We start from the raw sequence: 18,410 nt of genomic DNA, 5'->3' as shown, positions 1-18,410 counted from the left end.
TCTCACCTCTGACTGGACATTTTGTATACTTGGAATGTAAATGAATGTTTTGGTCTATTAGAAAGACAAGGTGAGTCAGGATTAGAAGTTGGTCCAATAAAAGATATTACTTTATCCACGTTGTTTCTCTAACATCCTGGAGCCAACATGGCTAGAACAACCCTGCAAACAATGCTTTGGTGTATGTCTGTTTAGTACATTTTGATTGAGCATAATTGTTTGAAGCAAAAAGCAGTTTTAAAAGAGCTTGAATTCTATTCCTCCTGCATATTTTGTTCCCCTCCAAACTTTTCTCCAAATTCCTAATATTTGTGGCTCGGCAGTTGTCATTCGCTCCTTCTCAGGCTCCCCTGAGATAGCTGTCAATGCAAACAGCCAAACATACTAAACCAGAAACAGTAAGTCCTGTTCTCATAGTGATCCCATTTACCAGCATGTGGTTCTCATTAGGAAAGACTGAGAGGAGCAGTGTTCCCGTAAGAGCTCCAAATAAAAACCATCTACTTAAAGCTAAGAAATAGGCGGAGAGGTGATGTCCTTGGGATTTTTTTCTGCCAGAAATGGTACAAAAAGATGCATTGATTTGCAAGCCTAATCCGCCATAACAGGATGCAGAAGAAGGCTCGTTGCTCACTGCGCTCCATGAACATCTGAAGCGTCTCTAAGACTTTATGTCTGAGAGCATTGGCATCAGGGAGTCACTGGGGTCAGGTTGATTGAGTACTCTTAGTGAAAGTGAAATGTATTCAAAGACTGAGTGTTCTGATGTGCTAATTAAGTATAATATTTCCCAGGTTGCTACCACACATGGAAACACTAAAACTATACTCATCTAATTTAGTGATCTACTGCCAGGAAGCAAGTTACAACCTTGTCTAGGTTTTGGATGTGACTGTAAAATCTTAATTTATTTGTATCATTCCAGTATGCTTGTTTCTGTTTGACTTTACTACATGTACTGTAGACTCCATCATAATTCTGAAAGCTGTTCATAAATATTGTTTAGTATAAAGGGTCTAAATATATTTCCTGTGCATCTAATGCTAATACAGAATCTAATGCATATTGAGTATATGTGGTCTACATTAAACGCATTTTTATTAGTTAGTTTGGGCCTTTAAGTGTTTCAAGTGGCTGGTTTCCTCCTAGGTCACAGGACTTGGAAAGCAGGAATCATGTGACTCAGAGCTACGCCTTTTGGGGTATATAGGGAGCTCTGGCTTTGGCTTTGGCTTTGGCTTCTCCTTAAGGAAGCCTGAGAAAGTCAGGAACAAGGCCTGATGTGGGACTGAAATTGTAGGAAGTAGCCCTGGGAAACAGTAGAGGAAGGTAGTCTTGGTATTAGGATAGATTATTTAGGTTCCCAGGGTGGGAGTGTGTAGTGGAGGAATGGTGTGGGCCTCTGCTTTCGTGCCTCCTACAGGTGGTGCTGTGTAATAAAAAGGATTATGGAAACTTTTGCAAGGTAAGAGGAAGGGCTTAGTTTAAGGGTAGTGAAAAACAACTAGACCTGTTACAAGGAAAGAAGAGTCCCTGCCCTGTGGGAGAGAACAGACTATAAAGACTTTATGATCCTTTACCCCCAGTAAAATGAATGCAGTCAAGGACTGTTTTTGTTTTCTGCATACAATAGGATGTACAAATGTCACACAAGCTAACAAAGAGTTGGGGGAGCCTGAAAACCCAATTAGCCCACCTTTTTGCACTTGGAGGGCATGCAGGCTTAATTCAGTTTCAGACCCAGCTGAAGAGGAGCTGGGTGGCTGCCATTAAGGAAGGAGTCCAGAGTAGTAGTTGGGAGAAACTGAGGGGAGTGAGGAGACCCTGTGTCCCCACCTAAGGAAAAGGGCTAGGGTAAAGGCAAGGTTGAACTTCTCTTCTGGATGGAGAGGTGGACCCACATAGAGGTGGGAAAATAAGAATAAGCTATGGGAACCAGGTTTAACTTCTGTGATGGGCCCCTAAAGAGAAAGCCAGTACTTAAGGAAATGGCCCTGTGGATTGGTATCCTGATGATAAGACAAAAGACAAAGGGGAACCAGGAAAGATTGAAATATCAAAACTGAAGGGATGGGAATGTGCTGGGTTTTGCTTTGCTTTGTGTGATGTTACTTGTAGAGAAACTGGAATTAAGTCCCCAGGTAGGGCAGAAGACTTTTGGGTTTGCTACCTGCATTTAATACTCATGAAAGACAATATTTAGGACATTAAGGACACTGATGCTCTGAGAGGGATGGGGCTCCAGAGGGATATGGATAGAGGGCCAAGTACACCACTGCATGAGATGGAAGATGAGCACTCTATGATGGTGAGTTACAACTGAGCCGTAAGGGGGAGCCCTAGTGTGGTAAGACCATCACACCACCACCTGCTATTTCTTTTAAAACTCATAGACTTTAAAGTCAAAAGGGATCATCATGACCATCTAGTCTGACCTCCTGTACATCACAGGCCACAGAACCTTACCTACTCACTCCTCTAATAGACCCCTAACCTCTGGCTGAGTTACTGAAGTCCTTAAATCATGTTTAAAAGACTTCATGTTACAGAGAATCCACCATTTACACTAGTTTAAACCTGCAAGTGACCTGTGTCCCATGCTGCAGAGGAAGGCAAAAAATCCCTAGGGTCTCTGCCAATCTGACCCAGGGGAAAATTCCTTCCCAACTCCAAATATGGCAATTAGTTAGATCCTGAGCAGGTAAGCAAGACCCACCAGCCAGACACTTGGAAAGAATTCTCTGTAGTAACTCAGAATCCTACCCATCTAGTGTCCCATCACTCTAAGTCTTCAAATCTTCTCCACCTTCTCCAAAACTTAGAGAGTAGCAAAAGGAAAAATGAAGCATTCTCACTTTGCCACTCTCATCAACATAGTTGTGAAAAAATTCAGATAAATAAGAAAAACTTCAAATGAAAACTTTTCATTGCAATTTTTCTGTGGATAAAAATAAGGTCGGGGGAGCTCTACTGGTGGGCAATACTCTTTAATGACAGTGGAGCACTAGGAATGTGTTATCCCAGTCCTGTTCCTAGTACTCTAACAGAGGCCTAAACTATCCTGCCTTTCTGCTGTTTAGATGAATTTGTAGCGTAGGTGGAAAGAGGTGTCTGCACACCAGCTGGGTAAAATTTTTCAACTGAAACTCTTTTTTGGTAAAAAAAAAAAAAAAAATGCAGATTCAGCAACACTGAACCCCTTCCTGAATTTGTGTCACTTTTTTCAAATTGTTTCATTTGAATTGTGGAGCGGGGAGGAATCAAAACTTTACTTTGGAATTTGTAAATGAAATGCGTAGCTTTTTTTGTTTGAAATGTCTTTTAATTTTATGTTGTTAATGCATTAATCAATGCTTAAAATCAAAATAGCTTTCTTTACTTTTCAAATCAATCATTTTGAAAATGGTTGTGTTTTGGTTCAACCTGAAATGAAACTTTTTCTCTCTCTTTCTGAAATAGGTAAACCCACATATCCATTATTCGCACAGCTCTAGTCTGCATCCTCTTCTCTCTCCCTTCCCAGCACACTCAGAACATTTCACCAGGTTTAACCAAATCTCCTCAGGGAGAGGAGGATGAGGATGGGGGAATGGAGCTCTGTCTGATGTTATACTCTTGGTAATATATTTGTTCGTTTACTGCAGTTCCTTTGGATTTTTGCCTTGTTTCATGTGTTGTGAATGTTTGGATTGTTACACAGGAAATCAATAATGAGAGATTTTTTAAATGCAGCAATGAAGCCATCTTCTTCCATGCTTGAGTTATAATGACATTATCTAGTGTAACATAAATCTTAAGAATAGGAAGGGGAGTCAGGTGTTATCCTATTTGTAACTAACACTGCCATAATTCACACTAAATACTGTTTCAAGTTGGCTGACTTTTTAAAATATCAAAACACAGAGCAACCTATTTCCTGCAAGTAGGTGTCTTTGTTGGCAAAATTCAGATTTTACTGATCATGAGTGTGGGTTCTGTGACTGAAAACCAGCCTGGTTTTGAAATCTCAGCTGTAAACAACGTTGTAAGGTAGAGCACCGCATGTTCATAATATACACTTGGTTATTCCAGGTTTGTGTTCCTCATACAGGCATACTATAAAGACCTAACATTTTTTGGCAGAATAAGTCATAAATCAGCACACAGCACATGAATACAACTCAATATATTTTATAGAATCCAGGCTTGAAAATTAAGAGCACACACGATACAATTAGTGTAATTGTATGCTACAATTAGTGTAATAGAAATACCTCTGAGATCCTATAGTCAGCAAAGATAGGAAAAGGTTACCAGTGTTGTCAATGCTTTGACAGGCTCCTTGCGGTCACCAATGCAAACAGGCCTTTCCGTTTTCTGAGCACTAAATTAATCTCATTTCTAGAAGTTGTATTTTAAAAAAATAATTTGGGAATTACCAGAGCTGCTTGATACAAGGTCTGAAAAAAAAGTGTTGAGGCTTGGGAATGAACCATTAAGTTGATTGTTCGCCATCTGCCTCAAAAAATATAAACTTATTATACAATTTCCTGTGGTTTATTTTGGCTGGAAATGGGGTATATGTGCTATGTCCTCCATAGACTTGTAATGTATCTTTTTGCATTTATTTTCACTTGTGTGTCATATTTTCTGTGCACAGTACAAAAGCTAACATCACAGCATTAATAACAGTGTATCAAAAACATTGTGTACGTGGGGGGACCCCAATTCCAGACAAAATCAAATACCAAAATACATAGTAGAAGTTGATCAAAGGCTGTGGGGAGGATGGCCTAATGGCTAGAGCAAGTAAATGAGAACCAGCAATTTAGACCCAACTCTACTGCTTGCAATACCTTAACCTCTTCATTTGTTTACCCATCCATAGTATGTGTGCAATCCTATTTACTTTCCTTAAAGGTGTGTTGTCAAGGGCTTTGAGACCTTGCAGAATTTCAAATCTTATTATACATGTCTAGTGTTCCTACAAGAGGAATGAATAAATAAACAAAAACATAATTCACCCTGCTTAGATGGGCCAATTTTTAGTGTGAGGGGATGCACCTCTCAGCGGACTTCAGCAGAGCTATATCTGCTAACACCAGGTCAGAATTTGGTGCATTGTAGGCAGAGACTTTACACTCATTTGGCTGAATTTATTACAAAAATGTGAGCAAAGCATTTTGTGTTTACTTCATAACGGTTCCCCCTCCCTGCTCCTTATAGCACTATGCCAATCATCTTTGTCTGAGGAGGTCTGGTTGTGGCTTATTTCTGAGGCTCATCCGTGCCATGAGTCCTGGGCAAGAGAAGTTTGTCCAAGAACAGTGTTAGTTGCTCTCTCTTCTTCCCTCCCTGAAAGTTGAACATACTGCTCCTCTAAAGCTAAAGACTTGTAGGTTATTGTTAAGATTCCTAAGCCTCCCTTCCATAAGGGAATGAAACATTGTTCTATTAGGGGAAGGAGGGTTATGTATGTATCCAGTCTACCTACAGGAAAGCTCCATATCCTGCAGCTCTTCCTTATGCAAAAAGATCCTATTTAAGTGATAGTGACTTACAGATATACATACTTTCCTTTGCACTGGAATCCCCCTTGTGCCAGAGGGATACTAGGTGCACAAGCACTTCTCTGTAGCCAGAAGGCCTGGTTGTAGCCATCACAGTTTTGCGAGCTCCCATGATTTTTATCACAACTTTTGTAATGTTGGGATGTTTTTCTAACCTGTCTCATGAAAATATGATGAAAGGTGCCAACTCACAAATTTACCATTATTCAAAATGGTTGCCATCTCCTATTGCTATCAGTGGGGCTCAAGCTGGTAAGATGGCTGTGGTCCATCTGCATGTGGGAGTGAAACAGCACTTCCTGCCATTGGCTGCCACCTCCTGCTGTTTTCAATGGGACTGAAGGCACACCCACAGGCAAAAGGGCTGCCACTCCATGGTCCGGGAGGCTAGGCAAGACTGTGGGGAGCAGCATACACACTGAATGTGGCTGGGGAGTGTTAGCGGGAACAGGGAGCAGATTTGGGGAGTGCTGGGGAATTTGGGGGCAGGAGGGAGGCTGAGGGGGGCACAGTGGATAGGTGTGGGAGATGGAGGGGATGGGATGGCAGCTCTTCCAGCCAGGGGGCATTGGTGGGGAAGGGGAATCTCATCCTAGCAGCCAAGGTAAGACCATATTTCCAGTTCTCAGGAACTGGTCACGAGTCAGGGGATTTTGGCTCCATGACACAAGAAGCGCCTCCTGTTCCTGTGATTTTTTTCAGGGTTGGCAACATTCTGTGCAAGAGCCTCGGGGCTGAGGACACAGACCTGCCTTCGTGTACAGCCCTAGAACAGAGAGATTGTCCTGGGGCTCCAGGATGCAGTGGAGGGGGAGTCAGGGGAAAAGCCGCTGCTGCAGCAACACTCCCTGGCTTCTTGCTACTTTGGGACTTTTCCTCTGCCTGGGAACCAAGCAGAGGAGAAGCTGTGGGGGGCAACAAGGTAGGGGAGGAGAAGAGTTGAGGTGGTGCTGTTTCTGGGTCCAGGGAAGAGGAGAAATCCCGGGGTGGGGGCCAAGGATTAGGGGTCAAGACAGTAATAGGAAGTGAATGGCAGTTTCCATACCTTAGGGTCCAGGATGGGGTACGTAGAGTCTCCATATGAGCAGCCAGGGAGAAGTGTGCATTTTGTGTGCATTACAGGTTGGTTTTTTCCACCTGAAATCATCTCACACACATGGTTTGAGGTTTTCAAAATCTCCTGATTCATGGGAGGGTCTGACTCATGATTATTGATCTCTTGAGGTTGGAAATCCTGTCTGAGTGAATGAATCGAGTAAAGGCGAGTGAGCCACCATTCAAATTTATACAAAAATAAAAACAAAAGATCAGCTCAACATCAGATAAATTGGTATGTAACTGAGCTCAGTAACTTCTGTTGAGTGGAAGGCCATGGATCATTTCAAATGAATAAAACCCTTATGTTGCGTTTGTGGGCTGCATCCTTGATTCAGCATCTTTAATTAAAACAGTACCGCTGTAGCTTGTTTGTTTCATTTAATTTAACTAGGCAGCTTCTCTTCGGTTACTGACATAACAGATGGCATTTCATAAACTGTTCAGGGAAAATTTCCATTTTTATTGTAATGGTAAAAAAAAATGCTACTTTCAAACTCTTGTTTTTTTATTATTGTTAAATGTTTATTGCATTTTCAGTTATGGAAGGGAACCAAATATGCTCAAGCATCACAAGAAACTGCAACAATAGATTAGCACCTGGACAAAGTATGTGCAGGTGAACACAAGAGAAGTGTGCAAAATCTTTTTAATAAAAAGCTGTTTGTTAAATGTCATGGCTAGACTGGCAAATACCATGTATAGCCAAAATATGCTCACCTTAGCCATATAAAGTACCCTACTGACTGCATTGCATGAATGAGACAAGTAGGAGTTGGGGTCAGATCCAGCTCCCACTGAAATCAGTGGTCAGTCATTGACTTTAATGAGAACAGGATCAGGCCCTTTATCCCACAAGGTGAAACTCCATGATGTGCAGGGGAAAAGCACAAGACCCATTTACCAGTCCCTCTTAATTCTTCAAAATAGGATTTAAATGGTGTATATGTCTTATATTGCTACTCTGAACAGGGTTCAATTTCATCCATAGGGTTCAGAGCCTTGGATGGTGTAAATCAGCATAGCTCCATTGACACCATTTGAGGAGCCGGCTTCATAAAGATTAGGAAAGCTAGGTGTTCAATTATCCTGAGGTCTAACAGTAGCGCTTGCTTCGTGTTAAAATCATCCACCAGTGAGATCTTCCCCACTTTCCAGGGCAAAACCCCTCCTCAGTGTTTGAAAAGGAGTTTTACAAAGCCCTTCAATGTACCATTGGAATGTAGAGATGAGTTTGAAAGTCTGATGAAAGGTTTTAAACAAAATTGGGAAGGAATTTGTCACAAATCTAAATTTATAGGTGTATGCATGGAGGTGTTATGTGGTGCAGGGGGAAGGGAAGGATAAATTTTTTTTTAAGTAAAATGATAAGGTACTATATGCTCTACTGTCTTGAAAAAAAATGACAAGCACTTTGAGCTCCCCACCATTCAAACAGCAGCAGTGGGGTTTTCTCTTTAAAGATGTCTTCCAGAATTTTCCAAAAGTCATTAGCCATTTTTAAAGAACCCGCTGCAGTTACAGCATCAGCTGAATGTAAAAGAGCCTGCACAGTTTCACTAAAGGTAAACTTTGAGGAACCGCTGTTACCATTTGAACGTTCCACTAACAATTGTATGTTAAACAGTACAGTGTCCTTTTGGGAAATGACATTTAATACCAATAACTAAAACAATAATCTAAAACACAACAGAATCAGGGTTTGTATGTATTTTATCTATGAAATTCGTATGTGAGAATAAGAGCCTGTGATTGATGGTTCATGTTATGGTCATTAAGACTTAAAAAAAAAAAAGCCATATGCTTTAGGTGGAAGAAGATCCCAGAAGTCAGTATTACTAACTTTGTTATTAGCACTATCTGACTATTTGAGTAATATTATACTGCAGGGGCTGGCAACCTTTCAGAAGTGGCGTGCCAAGTCTCCATTCATTCACTCTAATTTAAGGTTTCACATGCCAGTAATACATTTTAATGTTTTTAGAAGGTTTCTTTCTATAAGTCTATAATATAGAACTAAACTATTGTTGTATGAAAAGTAAATAAGATTTTTAAAATGTTTAAGAGGCTTCATTTAAAATTAAATTAAAATGTAGAGCCCCCCAGACTGGCCAGGACCTGGGTAATTCAAGTGCCACTGAAAACCAGGTCGCGTGCTGCCTTCGGCACCCGTGCCATAGGTTGCCTACCCGTTATACTGCTACAAAATCAATCAATGAGTTAAGTCTTAGGCCAACATTTTCAAATTTGTGTGCCTAAAGTTAGGCATATAATAAAGGTCTAAATTTAGGGATGCTGAGTAGAGCTGTGCAAATAACCAATTTTTCCACTTGGTGGCCAAGCCAAAAAATTGAAGTAAAGTTTGGTTTGGGGGCAATCAGAAACAAAACCTTGTCACTTTTTCTCGTGGGGGGAAAAAGAGTGGGGGTATGTGTGAAAATGTTTTCGGTTGATTCAAAATGAAATGTTTCATTTTATTTTTGAGGGCTTTTTTAACCTTTTTTAAAAATATGTTTTTAATAAAATTGTGTGAAATTCTGAAACAAAACAGCCTTCCAAAGTGAAACTTCAGTGTTTCATTTCAGAAGCTCTGAAATAAACTGTTTTGACATTTCCATAGTGTTGTTATTTGATTGAAACTATTCACTGAAATTGACCCTAATTAATGAATTGTGTCGGTGGACTTGAATCTGCATTTTTTAGCCAAAAATTATTCATAAGAAAAAAATTCCCCAGCTCTCCAGTGCTGTGTTGTGCCATTAAAGTCAATGAGTAGTGCATATGGTTTAGCCTCTGAATATTGGACTATTTATTGAGGTGCTTAACTTCAGGCACCCAAGTCTGAAAACTTTAGCTTTTGTTCCTTCATGTGCTTATTTTTGCTTTCTTTTTTTCTTTCCCTTTAGTTCTTTCCCTCCCAGTGCTGATCTGAATTCTGTGTTTTATCATAATTTTATCAGTAACATCGTGAAAGTTGTTTCACCTCACTGTCAAATGTCAGGAACATTCTGCATTCAAATGTGGGGAATAGCTAAAGCAAAGGAGTATTACACCATTGGACCAGATCCTCATCTGGTTTACACTGGTGTAGCTCCTTTGAGTACAGCTATAGGGTCTGACTAACTTTGAACCATTGGTCTTCCATGTTGACTCAAGCCCTGCTTTAGCAAAGCACTTAAGTAAATGTCTAAAGACCAGATTTTAAAAACTATTTAGGCATTGCTGCCATCACCATCACAACGCCTTCCTGATTTAGGGTTTAAATCTCACTTTCAAAAGGGATTTCGGTATTTAGGAGTCTAATCTCATCACTTGTCTAAATCCCTTTTGAAAATGAGATGTAGGCTCCTAAATCAGTTAGAAGTTGTGATGCTGAGCACAGAAATGCCCGAATAGCTTTAAAATCTGGGCCTAAGCGCTGTGTTGAATTGAGGCCATAGATAGCTACCAGCTAGGCACAGGGGCATCTTCTCAGATGATGAAGAGTATATGTGTTACTGTGTAAAACATAAACTACTAAAAGGAAAACAGCATTTTCCTTCTGCACAGAAAAGTTTCAAGGCTGTGTTAAGTCAATGTTCAGTTGTAAACTTTTGGAAGAACAATCATAACATTTTGTTCAGAGTTACAAACATTTCAGAGTTGGGAACAACCTCTGTTCCCAAGGGGTTCATAACTCTGAAGTGCTACAATAACACATGAAGACATGCAACTGAATATTGACAAAATGTACAAGTGCTTATGTAAACTTCTAGAAGTTTAAATAATAAGTGGGTGAACAAGTGTGCCTGGCATTACATGAGGATATTGATATTATAAGTATCATGGAAATTTGGTGCAATTAGGATAATCAATAGGATGTGGTAATACTAGGGTATACAGGAATGATAGCGTAGGTTGTGCTGGTGGGGGAGTGGCATTGTATGAGAAAGGAAGCATACAGTCAAAGTAAAAGTAAAGTAAAAATCTTAAATTACTCAAACTGTACCATAGAATCTGTACGGATAGAAATTTCTAGGGCTGTCAATTAATCACAGTTAACTCAAGCAATTAGCTCAGAATAAATTACTGTGATTAAAAAAATTAACCATGATTAATCGCAAATTTAATTGCACTGTTAAACAATAACAAAATATAAACTGAAATTTATTATAAATATTTTTGGATGTTTTCTACATTTTCAAATATATTTATTTCAATTACAACACAGAATGCAAAGTGTATAGAGCTCACTTTGTATTTTATTACAAATATTTGCACTGTAAAAAAGAAACAAAAGAAATAGTATTTTTCAATCCACCTCATACAAGTACTGTAGTGCAGTCTCTTTATTGTGAAAGTGCTATATACAAATGTAGATTTTTTTTTTTGTTACTCCTTCACATAACACAAGAACTAGAGGGCACCTGATTAAATTTATAAGCAGGAGGTTTAAAAAACAACAAATGAAAGTATTTCTTCACACAATGCTCGTTCAACCTGTGGAATTCATTGCTGTATGAAGGCCAAAAGTATAACTGGGTTCAAAATAAAATTAAATAAGTTCATGGAGGATAGGTCCATGAATGGCTATTAGCCAAGATGGTCAAGGGTGCGACTGCATGCTCCTGTTTCGTTAAACCTCTGGCTGTCAGACGCTGGGTCTGGTCAACAGGAGATCGATCATTTGAAAGTGCCCTGTTCTGTTCATTTCCTCTGAAGCATCATGCACTGGCCACTATCAGAAGACAGAATACTGGGCTAGATGGACCATTGGTCTGACCCATAATGGCCATTCTTATATTCCTTGTCTTTGTACCTTTGGACTCCTGCTTTTTAGCTTGATGGTGAATGCTATTTATTAGATTATGGTAATGACAGAATCACACAATAAGAGAATCTTAGATGTAGAGTTGGAAGGGACCAAAAGAGGTAATCTAGCCCATCCCGCTTATACTGAGGCAGGACCAAGTAAACCTAAACCAGCTCTGACAGATGCTTGTCTAACCTGTTCTTAAAAACCTCCATTAAGAGAGAGAATGTGCTGACTTTTAATATTGTTTCACTTTAATTGAAGATCAGAGAAAATTGGATCTGAAATCTAAACTGAGCTCCTATGTCTATCATGGCTTGAACTAAACCCCTGCATACAAATATTTCCCCACCCTCCTTCCCACTCCTCAAAACAAAAACAAAAAACCAAAAAAATCCACTTTGGCAATGTTTGCAGCCAATGGCAGATCTGAACACTAGAGATGGGCTTGATTTGCCATTTAAAATTTCAGCTAAGGGTGCAGTTGAAGCTATTTGCATTAATCCACCTTCCTCCCTCATCTCCTGTGCAAAAGCCATCTTGTATATGTAAAATCTTATTTTAGAATTAATAGATTTTTAAGGCAGAAGGGACCATTATGATCATTTAGTGTGACCTCCTGCATCCCACAGGCCACAGAATTAAATCCAGTAATTCCTGCATCAAACCCATATCTCTGGCTGAGCTAGTGCATAAGAGGGGAAAAAAAAACAATCTTGATGTAAAGAGTGAAACCCTGGTCACATTGAAGAAAATATCCAAGCTCCGCCCCCTACGTACTACCAAAATTGTACCTGTTCCGGGTAAGTTTGCTAAGCTGTTGACTGAGACGAGTTTCAAGTAGTAAAGTTGAGTGTTGCAGAGGTACTCCATGACATTGTCTGCGTATCTTTGTATTAGGCATCCCGAGCTATGCTGGCTGATGGTGCAGGCACTATACAGACCTTTGAGTAATGCATTATTTAGACAAGAAGTTGCTTCGAACTAAGTGTATGGGCTATAATCTTGGCAGTAACCAACATCTCTTGCTATAATAAAGCAAGAAAGCAAACTGGCTTGGCTGTATGAGGAACAGCTGATTCAGTGTTTTGTAAGTGAGGAGAAAATAGACCTGAAGTGTGTTAGCATACCTTCAAATAAAGTTTGCAGCACACTAGAAGTACATACATACTTTGAAATGAGTACAAAGTACAAAATTTACAGATGGAAATGAGTGGCAATGTAGCCAGGGCTGGCGCTTCCATTAGGCGACCCTAGGTGGTTGCCTAGCGCGTCAGGATTTGGGGGGCGGCATTTTGTGCGTTCCCCACGGGGCGCATGGGAGCTTCTGGTTCTGCTCCCGATGCGCTGCCGAAGAAGGACCTTCTGCCGACGTGCCGCGGAAAACAGCAGCAGGCAATTGAGCAGCTCAATGACTGCCGCTATCACCTGCGGCATTTCGGCGGAGGGTCCTTCTTCAGCGGCGTGATGGGAGTGGAACCGGAAGCTCCCGCGCAACCTGTGGGGAGCGCACAAAATGCCGCCCCCCCCCCCAAATTCTGCCTCGGGCGCCAGAAACTCTGGCGCCGCTCCTGAATGTAGCCTCTGGTAGCATTAATCATTGTGGTTATTATTTGTGTTACAGTAGCATGTTGGGGGGTGGTTGTACTAGGAACTGCACAAGGAGAGTCATAGGCAGTTTCTGTTCCAAAGAGCATACAATCAGAGACATGACAATGGATGGAGAAAAAAAGATAATATGTAAACACCAGGAAGTTCTGCTTAAAAACTGACACAGCCCATGTGGAAAAATAAGATCTGGGGCCTGATTCTAAATGGTATGGAGGCCCATTTACACTGTTCTGGTGGCATAATAGTATCTTCAAGTAGGCATAAATTCCATTCACAGTGTAAAGATGCTTTAGTATAACTGAGGGAAATATTACAGCCTGAATTACCTTCTGAATTACAAATCTGCTGTGATATGAAGGATGGTTTTATACAGAATCACTGGGTTAAAAAGCAAGTCTTATGCCAGGAAAAATGTCTGTCGATCTCTTAGCTAGGATTTCCCTGCTGCAATTGTTTTCTGTACACAGCTTGTCCTCTACTTTTCATTTACAATAACAGTGTACTGCGGCTTGCCATCTGTATGGCCACAGATGACTCACTGCTATAGATCTTGCATTAGTCACTATTCAAATGGATGAGCAAAGGATAACTAACTTTCCTGCGACATGCATTTCACACACAGGTCAGAACTCTCATTGGCAAGCCCTCAATTTCAAAACTTCTATCTACAACTGTGGGAATCTTGGTTTTGAAGTAAATAAGTAATTAAAATTGAAATCCCTTATAAGTTGATGTACACTAATAATTTCTCTTTACAATTACTGACCATGGGTTTCTGGAACACACAAATGCACACCACAGCTTTTTGGTATGAACAATGGGCTTGCCAGAATCTTGCTTTTATAGTCCGTGCTGCCAGTCGTGCCCTTTACTGGATACAGGGCTTCAGAAGTCATGGTCAATAAAGGCAAAATTCACTCCCTGTGTGGTGAGCCCACACATGTGTTGCCTGTATCTTTTATGGGCTCAGTCACTGCATGGGGTGAATTTTACCCAGTATAGGCAAACATATATTGACTTGTTTAATTCTTATATTTTGGATCTTGAACTTGTTCCTGATTCATCCTTCACAGAATAAGCCAACCTGCTGGCTTTTCACAATATATGGATCCACATTTATTTCCTTCTGATGATAATCTAGACCGTTACATCAGTACTGATGTCTGGATTACGTATCTGAAATTTGATCCTCTCCCTACTCATAGAAAAAATCTCATCATTGAAGTGACTGTTGTCTTGCCCTTCAGATCTCTATCTCTAACTTCTTATTTCTCATTCCCCCAAGAAATCAGCTAATAAGCATAACTCTATGTACACCTGTATCTGGGGCCAGCTATGTACTTGTCTGGGCTTTAGGTGTAAATCACAGAAGCCTGGTGGTGGCCAACCGCTTGTCTCCACTCTATTCACAACTTTGAAGTACAGAGTAAGGCCCGTCCATTTGCTCATGCCTCTACCTGACCCAGTCTGGAAGTGAAAAGTTGTTTTATAGGATTGGTACAGATACATGGGCAGAGAAATTATTCTAGGGACTGTTCTGATGCTGCCACAATGTCATTACTTTCAATTCTAAATGTGTTTTTTATTGAGGGACATGCACCCAGGATATTAGGGAATGGGACATTTTTATAGATATTTAAATGTACATGTCTTCCTTTGACTATTAACTAAGTCTTAAGATAAATGTAACTTAGTATCATAGGTCCACAGGAACTGTGCTATGCCCCAGCTTTTAAACGGTCTCTTGGAGGAACCCTGTCAGCGTGCCAGACCTCTAAGGGGTCTTACTCTTCTTCAGGGTAGGCCCTGTGGTGTCATCGCCTCCAGAACTGAGCCTCTGGGCTCCAGCACCTCTGGCTTCACACCATGAGCTCTTCCTAGTGAGTCCAGCAGAGATCGATGTCTAGTCAAAGACTTTTGCACTCTTCAGGGACCAATGCACCTCTGCAAAGATTTGCAGTGACACCAAGCAACATATTCAAAACTGCATAGGGATTATTGGTCAATTGGAACACAGCGCTGGATGTCCTGTAGATTAGCATAGATAAATAAGACGTAGTCCATCTGGCCAAGCCAGAGCAATCCACCAACTGAGTTGTAAAGGACTCCATTTCAGGTTTTGTGTCTCTCTGACCTTTAGTCAGTCGCAGGTGAGAACAAGCAGCCTCTTCCAGAAGCCAACCCTTTATCCCCTGCCAGTCACTTCTCAGTCCTTTGCTCTCAAGCTGGCCTGTGCTCAGCTTCTCTGATGAAAGTTGGGAAGAGGGGGGTTGGGAACATTCTGGTCATTGGTCTTCATTATTGATTGCTGGGTGTGAACATTCTGGTCACTGGGCCTTCCCATTGTCGTTTTCAAATTCTGTATTGGTCTGGGTCGCTTTCAGCAGGTTCCAGCCAGTTTCTGAATGACCCATTCATTCCAGCCCAGACTGCTGGGGACACACACCTCTCAATACTCCTGCGCTGCCTCAGGAGTAGACTTGATGCTTTTTCTATCACTGAGTAGCAATACAAAGTACAGAGGGAACGTGAGGTGCACATAAGATTCATAACAATATTGCAGGAAATTCCCACTTTGTCACAATTAGTATGTAAGAACTGTTTTAAAGTTGGGGTTTACCCTCATGAACATTATAGCCAAGAATAGCACTGGGCAAAGTATGGCTCTGACACTGAAACTTCCACCTAGACCCATAACACCATTTGTATTCCACTTCTTCGTGTCTTCCAAGCAAAGGCTGCAAGTTATGGCAAATTACCTCATGGTTTTGTGATGTTATGGACAAACGGGGATTAGGATGAAACCAGTAAATTCATTTGCCTTTCCAGACAGGTGCTCTAGTGGTGAAAAGCTAATTTGTGATGTTCCGGAGTACGTCTTAACCACATATTAACCTTCTAGGGCCAAATTTTGTCCACGGAGGTGCATGCAGGGTACTATTAAAGTCAATAGAACTTCACAGGACATGGATTTTCTAAACACTTCCAAGGCAGAATGTGAACTGTTAGCCTTCCTAGAACAAAGGGAATTCCTTTGGTTTTCCTCTGCCTCTAATTAAAAGAAAGTGATTGTTAAAAACATAATTGAAACTCACTATTATACACGCATGAAGCATAAAATGTGAAAGTACACTCCACAAAGCATTGCCAAAAGTATACAGGAAGGAACAACCCTGCATCTTCAAAGGGATGGATGAAATGACTTAATAGGTTTCTTCCATCTCTGCTTTCTGTTATCCAAAGGAGGAATGGCAGCATTATTCATTCGGCAGCAACTGGTACAAGTTCAGTATTTCAGAGTGTCACAGGCTCTATTTGGACCCCAGTGGAAAATTGAGGTGGAGTGAAAGAAGTGGGTAGAAGGTAGGGAAAGTTGCACTAATGGATGCCATCAACCAATGCTGTATATGTATCTCCCTTGTGACAATATCTACATTTTCCACTGGAGAACCAATTCAAACTAAAACAAGACATGGAAATATTTCTGGAATTAAGCAGACATCATTGCTGTTTTATTTCTAGCACTCATGCAATACAGGCTGATTTTCTTAAACAAATAACATCCACAATTATGCTAGGATTAAGAAGGAAAATATGATAATACACTTCTTATGCTTGGTGTTGTGTTTCTGTTGCTAGTCAAAGGCAAAGTTGCATTATAAAACAATTTCTGTTGATCTTCTGTGGCCACCTTCTGCAACATTTATTTAATTCTGTTGTAGGAGACGTGGAATGCATGAACTTGAACTGTGTGTGTTTTCAAATCTCTAAAAAAATACTCTGAAAGCTTCTGATGTATAATAAGAGCCAGGATAGTGTCTGGGTGAGAAATGTATGGAGGGGGCACTGGCTCAGGCTGGCTGAGGGTCAGTGGCATTTGAGCCAGCTATTCCCAAAGATCTGCTTAGGTGGTGGGGATTGCATGACCTGATCTTTACACAGATCATGGTGCCTCTCACCCTTCCTCACTCGGGGCCAGATGCATAGCCCTGGAAAGGCACACCTGCAACAGATCTCAGCAAAAAAAGTGTGTGTGTAGGAGGCTGAGAAGGATGAAGGCCTATTTGATTTAAGTTGTGATGGACACTTCTATTTTTTTTATTACTGCTTTCTGGTCTTGACTACTGCAACTTTGCTCCCTTCAAGCGTATTCAGAATGCTGCTGCTAAAATAATTCTGGCTTACCACTCTAATCACATCACCTCTTTAGGTCCCCTGCACGTCTGCATAAAAAACAAGTGTCCTGCTTTAAGACCCTTCGTTACTTAGCACCTTACAGCTAATTGAGTAACCTATTGGGACATTGACCCCCGCATCTTCTTTCTGCCAGTATTCCCTGCCTTTACTCGCCACCAGTCAGCTTTTTCCTTAACCAACCCATCCTTTCAGTGCTTAATTTGTAATGGAAGGGGTGTCGGGGCTCAAACACAAATTAAGCAATGCATGGGGGAAACTCCCTGATAACTCAAACAGTTGTCATCTTACTCTCGTTCAGATCTCTCCTAAGGACTCACCTCTGCCATGATGCTTACAAAACCCTGCTGGCTGACCAGCTGAAGAGGTGACAGGTGTGCTGCCTTCTTTTTATTTCCTCCTTACCTCTAGCCCCAAGTAAAATAAACAAACCTAGCCCCACAATACATGTAATTAACAAAGCTGTCCCACTTTACCATACTCATTCACTTGCGGGTGGTATCCACATCCCTTAATCTCTTTTGATTGGAAAGCACACAATGCAGAGATTGTCTCTGATCTGTGCACACACAGTGTCCAGCACAATGGGCCCTCAATCCAAGCCGGGGCTTTGGGGCATTGCCAGGATATAAATATTTAAGAAGAAAAGCTTCTGGGTTCTAACGGGTACTGTAGATGTTTTCAGCAAGATTTTCAGCTAAACTAACGAGATAAAGTGTCATATGCAGTGGAGTTGTAGCCTGGTTGGTCCCAGGATATTAGGCACACAAGGTGGATGAGGAAATATCTTGTATTGCACCAGCTTCTTTTGGAGAGAGAGAGATGGTGTAAGCTTGAAAGTTTGTGTCCCTCACCAGCAGAAGTTGGTCCAGTAAAAGATATCACCTCACCCACCTTGTCTCTGAGAGAGCGTTTTTTTTCCACAGTGTATCAGAATGCAATTAAAATCTCTCTCCAAATGAAATGTAAGATTGTAAGCCAGCTTGATTGGACTGAGATTTCTAGACAGGATAGCCTCAACTGATGATCTTTAGTGATCTCTCCCTCTTATCACATCCTTCTTTAAGAAGTGTGTGTCTCTCTCTTTCTCTGCACGTTCTCAGGCCTGCTTTTCCCCTTCCGGCCCTTTCCCAGCTATTTCTGACACACTGGCATCTACACAACTCCAT

Source organism: Gopherus evgoodei, chromosome 3 (assembly GCF_007399415.2).
Source record: "Gopherus evgoodei ecotype Sinaloan lineage chromosome 3, rGopEvg1_v1.p, whole genome shotgun sequence".
In the NCBI taxonomy this organism is placed as follows: domain Eukaryota; kingdom Metazoa; phylum Chordata; order Testudines; family Testudinidae; genus Gopherus; species Gopherus evgoodei.
The sequence above is the reverse complement of the archived record's forward strand: the minus strand, read 5'-3'. Positions refer to the sequence as shown.